The sequence below is a fragment of the Garra rufa genome, chromosome 14 (genome assembly GCF_049309525.1).
Source record: "Garra rufa chromosome 14, GarRuf1.0, whole genome shotgun sequence".
NCBI lineage: Eukaryota > Metazoa > Chordata > Actinopteri > Cypriniformes > Cyprinidae > Garra > Garra rufa.
Genome location: NC_133374.1, coordinates 23,025,789 through 23,032,563, shown reverse-complemented (window position 1 = coordinate 23,032,563; position 6,775 = coordinate 23,025,789).

Here is a 6,775-nt window from a genome sequence, read left to right as displayed (position 1 = left end):
CTTAGCACGCCGTCCAGCGGAGGGCAGACATAAGTGGGCTGCTATCGCCTCTTCTGAGCAGCATGCGCGTTCCCGCTTTGCCGGGAAACGGAAATCAGAATCAGAAACCTCTTCCTCCTTCATGGCCCCCCTCGTCAGCGGCGTCGATGGAAGCGGTGGCAGACAGCGGCCGCTTTACGTCCGGAACAGAGGCTGACGAGGTCGATGAAGCAGGCGGGCGAACCGGCGAGCTTTGTCGGCTGGGGGAAGTGTCCGGGGCCCGCTGGGCACGGCGCTTTTTACGGCGCTACACCGCGGCGGGCGGGGGAGCAGTCTCAGTGAAGAAGGCAAGGCAAGTCCTCAGAGTCACCATTGGCATCTGCACGAGCCGTATGAAGGCATCTTTAAAAAGACGTTTTGCTCTTTTTAGAGAAACAGTGTGTATCGCAGCGGCGACACACACTGTAGATTATAAAGGATATAGGCGCCGGAAAGCGCAGCAGGAAGGCACGGAAGGCGGCGTGGCCAGCAGCTTCGGTGGCTCGTCCCGCTGAGATGCTTGCAGTCAAACGGCGGCTTCTTATCCGGCTCCAGCGATGCGTGTGCTTCGCTTGAAGGATGAAAAATCAGATAATAGCTGCCTATGAGCGATATTTATAGGTCTAGACCACGCCCTTTCAGGCGGGAAGCTACGAAAAGGGCGCGAAGCGACGCAAAGGGCGCGAAATGCTCCCATTGGATCTGGCGTCGCGTCAGGCCTCGCTCTAATAGGCTGCTGCAGTTGCCGCAGAGCAGCCAATAGGCGCGCAAGCTGTTTCGCCTATGTCTGTATGCTGCTGCAACGCGCTTTACATTATTTCAAAATTAAGGATAATTTTTGGCTTCAATATCTCGCAGAAAAGGATTTTCCCCTAGCGTAAGATACTTCTTACGCAGTACTCGTTCCCTCTCGTAAGAGAACAAGATTAGCCTGTCTTAACACTAGAACCGCCACGGGGTAAATTTTACCCGTACCTGTTATTCAAATGTGCATAACAGATTTTCAGTAAAACACTCAAGTCTCCCAGTCATTGACTTTTACTAAAATGTTGTCATTTAAAATCACCTGGTGTTAAAAAGTGTTTAGATAATAGCAGATCGAAAAACTGAGAACTTATACCTAAAAGCGCCAGCGCGGGTCAAATTTACCCACTATATAACGCATGTATTTTCGCGCTGTCATAATCTTGCCGGTTATGTTTTTACATTGTACATTGCTAGGCAGCGCCTTTTACTCACTGAGTTAGTGGTTATCAGTTTCATAAAGTCAATATGAGTAAAAGAAGGCAGCTGATTTTTGATGAAGAGCTAGGCTATTACAAGCACTAAATACCATGATTATTGGAGAGTCTGTTATGCGTCCTGCGTCGCCTCAGCATCTGACGGCTCATCTGAAAGTGATCTAATTTTTAGATGTTTTAGCCTAACCTTACACGTATTGTTAAAATTTTGGATTATTTATTTAATTTTTGTTTTGCAATTTCTATTGTTTTTTGTTCGCTACTGTGTTGCTATTTATTCTAGTCTGACCGTTTCCTGAAAAAAAATCAAAATCAAAAATACGATCTATGTAATGAATTTTTTTTTTTCTTTTGAGGTTTATTTGTGTTGTTCTCTTATTCATATTATAAATGATATAAGTAAACAAATTAATCATTCATTAGGTGAAGCTGTGCACTTGAATTTCACATCTCATAATCCTATGCAGTGTGCGCAAGTTATTATTGCACAATTGTTGTCTATGGGCTATTTTTGTAATTAAAATAACATAAATTGTCTAAATTTATTGAATAATGACAATTAATTAATATTACACCACACAATTATGTAGTTACTTCCTTTTAATTCCCTTTGTCAGCGCAGTCTTGTTTATGTTAAATTGACTATCATGAAAACGGACTATAGCCTGCATAAAAAATCTATAAACAAAACAACAGGGCAAAAAAATAAGTTGATGACTAGACAATCATTTTTTTTATGACACTAGACACTTCTTTATCAAGACAGTGGCATAATACAGTGAAATAAAATCTTCTTTAGCCATATCAAAACACTTCTTTGCGCGTGGGTAAAATTTACCCGCATGGCTGTTTTAGGTATACAGCGACCTCTGGCGGTTCTAGTGTTAAACGTTGAGTCGTTTGTGTGCATGTTCATAAACAACAGTTCATGTGTGTATTACTCAGATAGCAACAAATATATCAGAAGAATCAGTGCACTCTGTGTGTGTGTGTGTGTGTGTGTGTGTGTGTGTGTGTGTGTGTGTGTGTGTGTGTGTGTGTGTGTGTTGTGTGTATATATATATGTATGTATGTATGTACATGTGTGTGTGTGTGTGTGTGTGTGTGTGTGTGTGTGTACATACGTGCCTGTGTGTACAACACAAATACATATATGCATACATGTATAGATAGATAGACAGTGCAGTCTTATGACATAACATGAATGTTGAATGAATGTGCAGATAGAAAACACTACAGTACCCATACACAGTAACTCAGCTGAGCAAAATTCACTACATCATTTCACTACATCTTGCTAGATAACTCTGTGTATGTCACAAATTATCATTGTATTCTTCTGTATTAATGACAAGCATAATGTTTTACAGCATTCAGTCCAAGCCTGATGCAGGGCAGTTCTCGTGGGTTGAGGAGTCCCTGCTGCAGTTTGACCAGTAAAGAAAATAACTCAATACAATTCACTTGGAGGACCACATAAGTCATGCAGTGGTGCATGGAGGTATGGTGAGAGCATTTCTCTAGATATTATTGTGGTTTAAAATAATGTTTCATAAATAAATATATTTGTATGTGGAATTATGAGGTAAATGATGAGTTAATACTTTTTTTTCGTGGACAAATACACCCCCAACATGTATGTACTCTCTATTTTTAACAGAAGCACGAAGAAGACGTGGAAGTTTGCAAGGGACAGTGGTCCAGGGTGGTAAAGAGTCACCATGGATTATTCTGTGGGGAGGTGAAAGGGCCTGCCTTTCTCTAAATAGACAGTAAAAATCAACAGAATGCCATCAAAGACTACCTGGGTGGAGAATTGGATGAAGCAAGATATGTCTTTTTATTTATCTTTGAGTATCTAGAGGAGATGGACACATTCATATCAATGAACAATCTTGATGAACAAGGCCTGAAGGTCCATGCCATGTTCCGTGAATAATCTATCAGCGCTCTCTGTTCCGGACGCGGCGGTGACCGCTATCTCTGTTCCTCACGCGGCGGTGACCGCTTTCTCTGTGCCGGACGCGGCGGTGACTGCTGGCGTTCCTCTGGCGGCTATGCCAGCTCACATTCCTCTGGCGGCTATGCTGGCTCGTGTTCCTCTGGCAGCGGTGCCCGCTGACGTTCCTCTGGCGACTGACGTTCCTCTGGCGGCTATGCCAGCTTACGTTCCTCTGGCCGCTGGCGTTCCTCTGGCGGCGAGGCCGGCTCGCGTTCCTCTGGCGGCGAAGTCAACTCACGTTCCTCCACTGCACGGGCCTGGCCCGCCATCCCTCCCCCTGTTTCACCAGTCCCCCGTTCCACCTCCCTCCAGACTTGTTTCGGCCTCAGGGAATGTCTGGAAGCCGTTCCGTAGGGGAGGGGTACTGTCATGACTCTGGGCTGCGGGTTTTCCCTCAGCCACCTGAGGTCGCTGTTTCCCTTCATCTTGATCCCGACACGGCGGCGGCCGCTATCTCTGTTCCTGGCGCGGCGATGACCGCGCTCTCTGTTCCGGACGCGGTGGCGGCCGCTCTCTCTGTTCCGGACGCGGCGGCGACCGCTATCTTTGTTCCTGATGCGGCGGTGACTGCGCTCTCTGTTCCGGACGCGGCGGCGACCGCTATCTCTGTTCCTGATGCGGCGGTGACCGCGCTCTCTGTTCCGGACGCGGCGGCGGCCGCTCTCTCTGTTCCCGACGCGCCGGCGACCGCTATCTCTGTTCCTGATGCGGCGGTGACCGCGCTCTCTGTTCCGGACGCGGCGGCGGCCGCTCTCTCTGTTCCGGACGCGCCGGCGACCGCTATCTCTGTTCCTGATGCGGCGGTGACCGCGCTCTCTGTTCCGGACGCGGCGGCGGCCGCTCTCTCTGTTCCGGACGCGCCGGCGACCGCTATCTCTGTTCCTGATGCGGCGGTGACCGCGCTCTCTGTTCCGGACGCGGCGGCGGCCGCTCTCTCTGTTCCTGATGCGGCGGTGACCGCGCTCTCTGTTCCGGACGCGGCGGTGACCGCGCTCTCTGTTCCGGACGCGGCGGCGGCCGCTCTCTCTGTTCCCGACGCGCCGGCGACCGCTATCTCTGTTCCTGATGCGGCGGTGACCGCGCTCTCTGTTCCGGACGCGGCGGTGACCGCGCTCTCTGTTCCGGACGCGGCGGCGACCGCTATCTCTGTTCCTGATGCGGCGGTGACCGCGCTCTCTGTTCCGGACGCGGCGGCGACCGCTATCTCTGTTCCTGATGCGGCGGTGACCGCGCTCTCTGTTCCGGACGCGGCGGCGGCCGCTCTCTCTGTTCCGGACGCGCCGGCGACCGCTATCTCTGTTCCTGATGCGGTGGTGACCGCGCTCTTTGTTCCGGACGCGGCGGCGGCCGCTCTCTCTGTTCCGGACGCGCCGGCGACCGCTATCTCTGTTCCTGATGCGGCGGTGACCGCGCTCTCTGTTCCGGACGCGGCGGCGGCCGCTCTCTCTGTTCCTGATGCGGCGGTGACCGCGCTCTCTGTTCCGGACGCGGCGGTGACCGCGCTCTCTGTTCCGGACGCGGCGGCGGCCGCTCTCTCTGTTCCCGACGCGCCGGCGACCGCTATCTCTGTTCCTGATGCGGCGGTGACCGCGCTCTCTGTTCCGGACGCGGCGGTGACCGCGCTCTCTGTTCCGGACGCGGCGGCGACCGCTATCTCTGTTCCTGATGCGGCGGTGACCGCGCTCTCTGTTCCGGACGCGGCGGCGGCCGCTCTCTCTGTTCCCGACGCGCCGGCGACCGCTATCTCTGTTCCTGATGCGGCGGTGACCGCGCTCTCTGTTCCGGACGCGGCGGCGCCCGCTCTCTCTGTTCCCGACGCGCCGGCGACCGCTATCTCTGTTCCTGATGCGGCGGTGACCGCGCTCTCTGTTCCGGACGCGGCGGCGGCCGCTCTCTCTGTTCCCGACGCGCCGGCGACCGCTATCTCTGTTCCTGATGCGGCGGTGACCGCGCTCTCTGTTCCGGACGCGGCGGTGACCGCGCTCTCTGTTCCGGACGCGGCGGTGACCGTTATCTCTGTTCCTGACGCGGCGGTGACCGCTTTCTCTGTGCCGGACGCGGCGGTGACTGCTGGCGTTCCTCTGGCGGCTATGCCAGCTCACATTCCTCTGGCGGCTATGCTGGCTCGTGTTCCTCTGGCAGCGGTGCCCGCTGACGTTCCTCTGGCGACTGACGTTCCTCTGGCGGCTATGCCAGCTTACGTTCCTCTGGCCGCTGGCGTTCCTCTGGCGGCGAGGCCGGCTCGCGTTCCTCTGGCGGCGAAGTCAACTCACGTTCCTCCACTGCACGGGCCTGGCCCGCCATCCCTCCCCCTGTTTCACCAGTCCCCCGTTCCACCTCCCTCCAGACTTGTTTCGGCCTCAGGGAACGTCTGGAAGCCGTTCCGTAGGGGAGGGGTACTGTCATGACTCTGGGCTGCGGGTTTTCCCTCAGCCACCTGAGGTCGCTGTTTCCCTTCATCTTGCACTGCACTTCCCTGATTGTCTACACCTGTCTTGTTGTCCTTGATTATGACACTCGTTTCCTCCACAGCTGTTCACTATCACCACAGACTTTATAATCTCCACTCTCCCACCACTCTTGTGAGTCTGCATTGTTTCCTGTAACCTGTCTTCTGTGTGGTTTGTTTTACCGTGTTGGTCTGTATCCTTGCTCCATGTATCAGTGTTCTAGCTCGTGCCTTGTTTCCTGTTGTGTGTGCCGTGTTGGCCTTTTGTTTTGTTTGTTTGTTTTTTGATTTATAATTAATAAATTCTATTCCCCGCACTTGGACCCAGACCTCCTCTATCTCACCGTGACAGGATTTTGCAAGTAATTTACAATAAACTTGCACTGAAGCACTAGTGATATTCTAACAGACATTGTACTGTGGAAAATGTTTTTGTACTTAACAAAATAAATGCAGTTAACGTCTTCATTACGGAAGTAAAAGAACATAATTATTTACTATCACACTAAAGAGAAGCCTGCCCCAGAATACTATTAATACTAATACTAAAAAAAAAAAAGTTGAACATTGAACTAAATGCAGCTCATAATAGTGAAATAATCCAATCATGAGCATCCAGTCATTGCTGGCATTACATCCTAATTAAAGAAATTATATTATTGTTTGTTTGAAATGAACAGAAAACACATCCAGTCATATTTTGGTAAGAGTCACAATTTCAACCAGTACTTCAACCGGTGATGGTGGTGGTTTTCATAAATTAGTTTGCACAAAGAATCTAATTGTTCATTTTATAAATGTTACTGTTGTTGTTGTTATTATTAATTAATCAGTTATTCTTTATGAATTGGTCACAGTTCACAAATAGTTCTCAATGACATTTTTTTTAGTAATTATCAAATACCTAATAAGGGACTACCTTTGTCCAAAATTAGCAATTACCTACTGCTTAGTTAATCTTGCTTCTATATTAGTTAATAGTATTAAGTTGAGTGTTAATGTAGAACTACCTATTACTTCCTGCATAGTTACTTGTTAACAACGGCCCATTATTCTAAAGTGTTA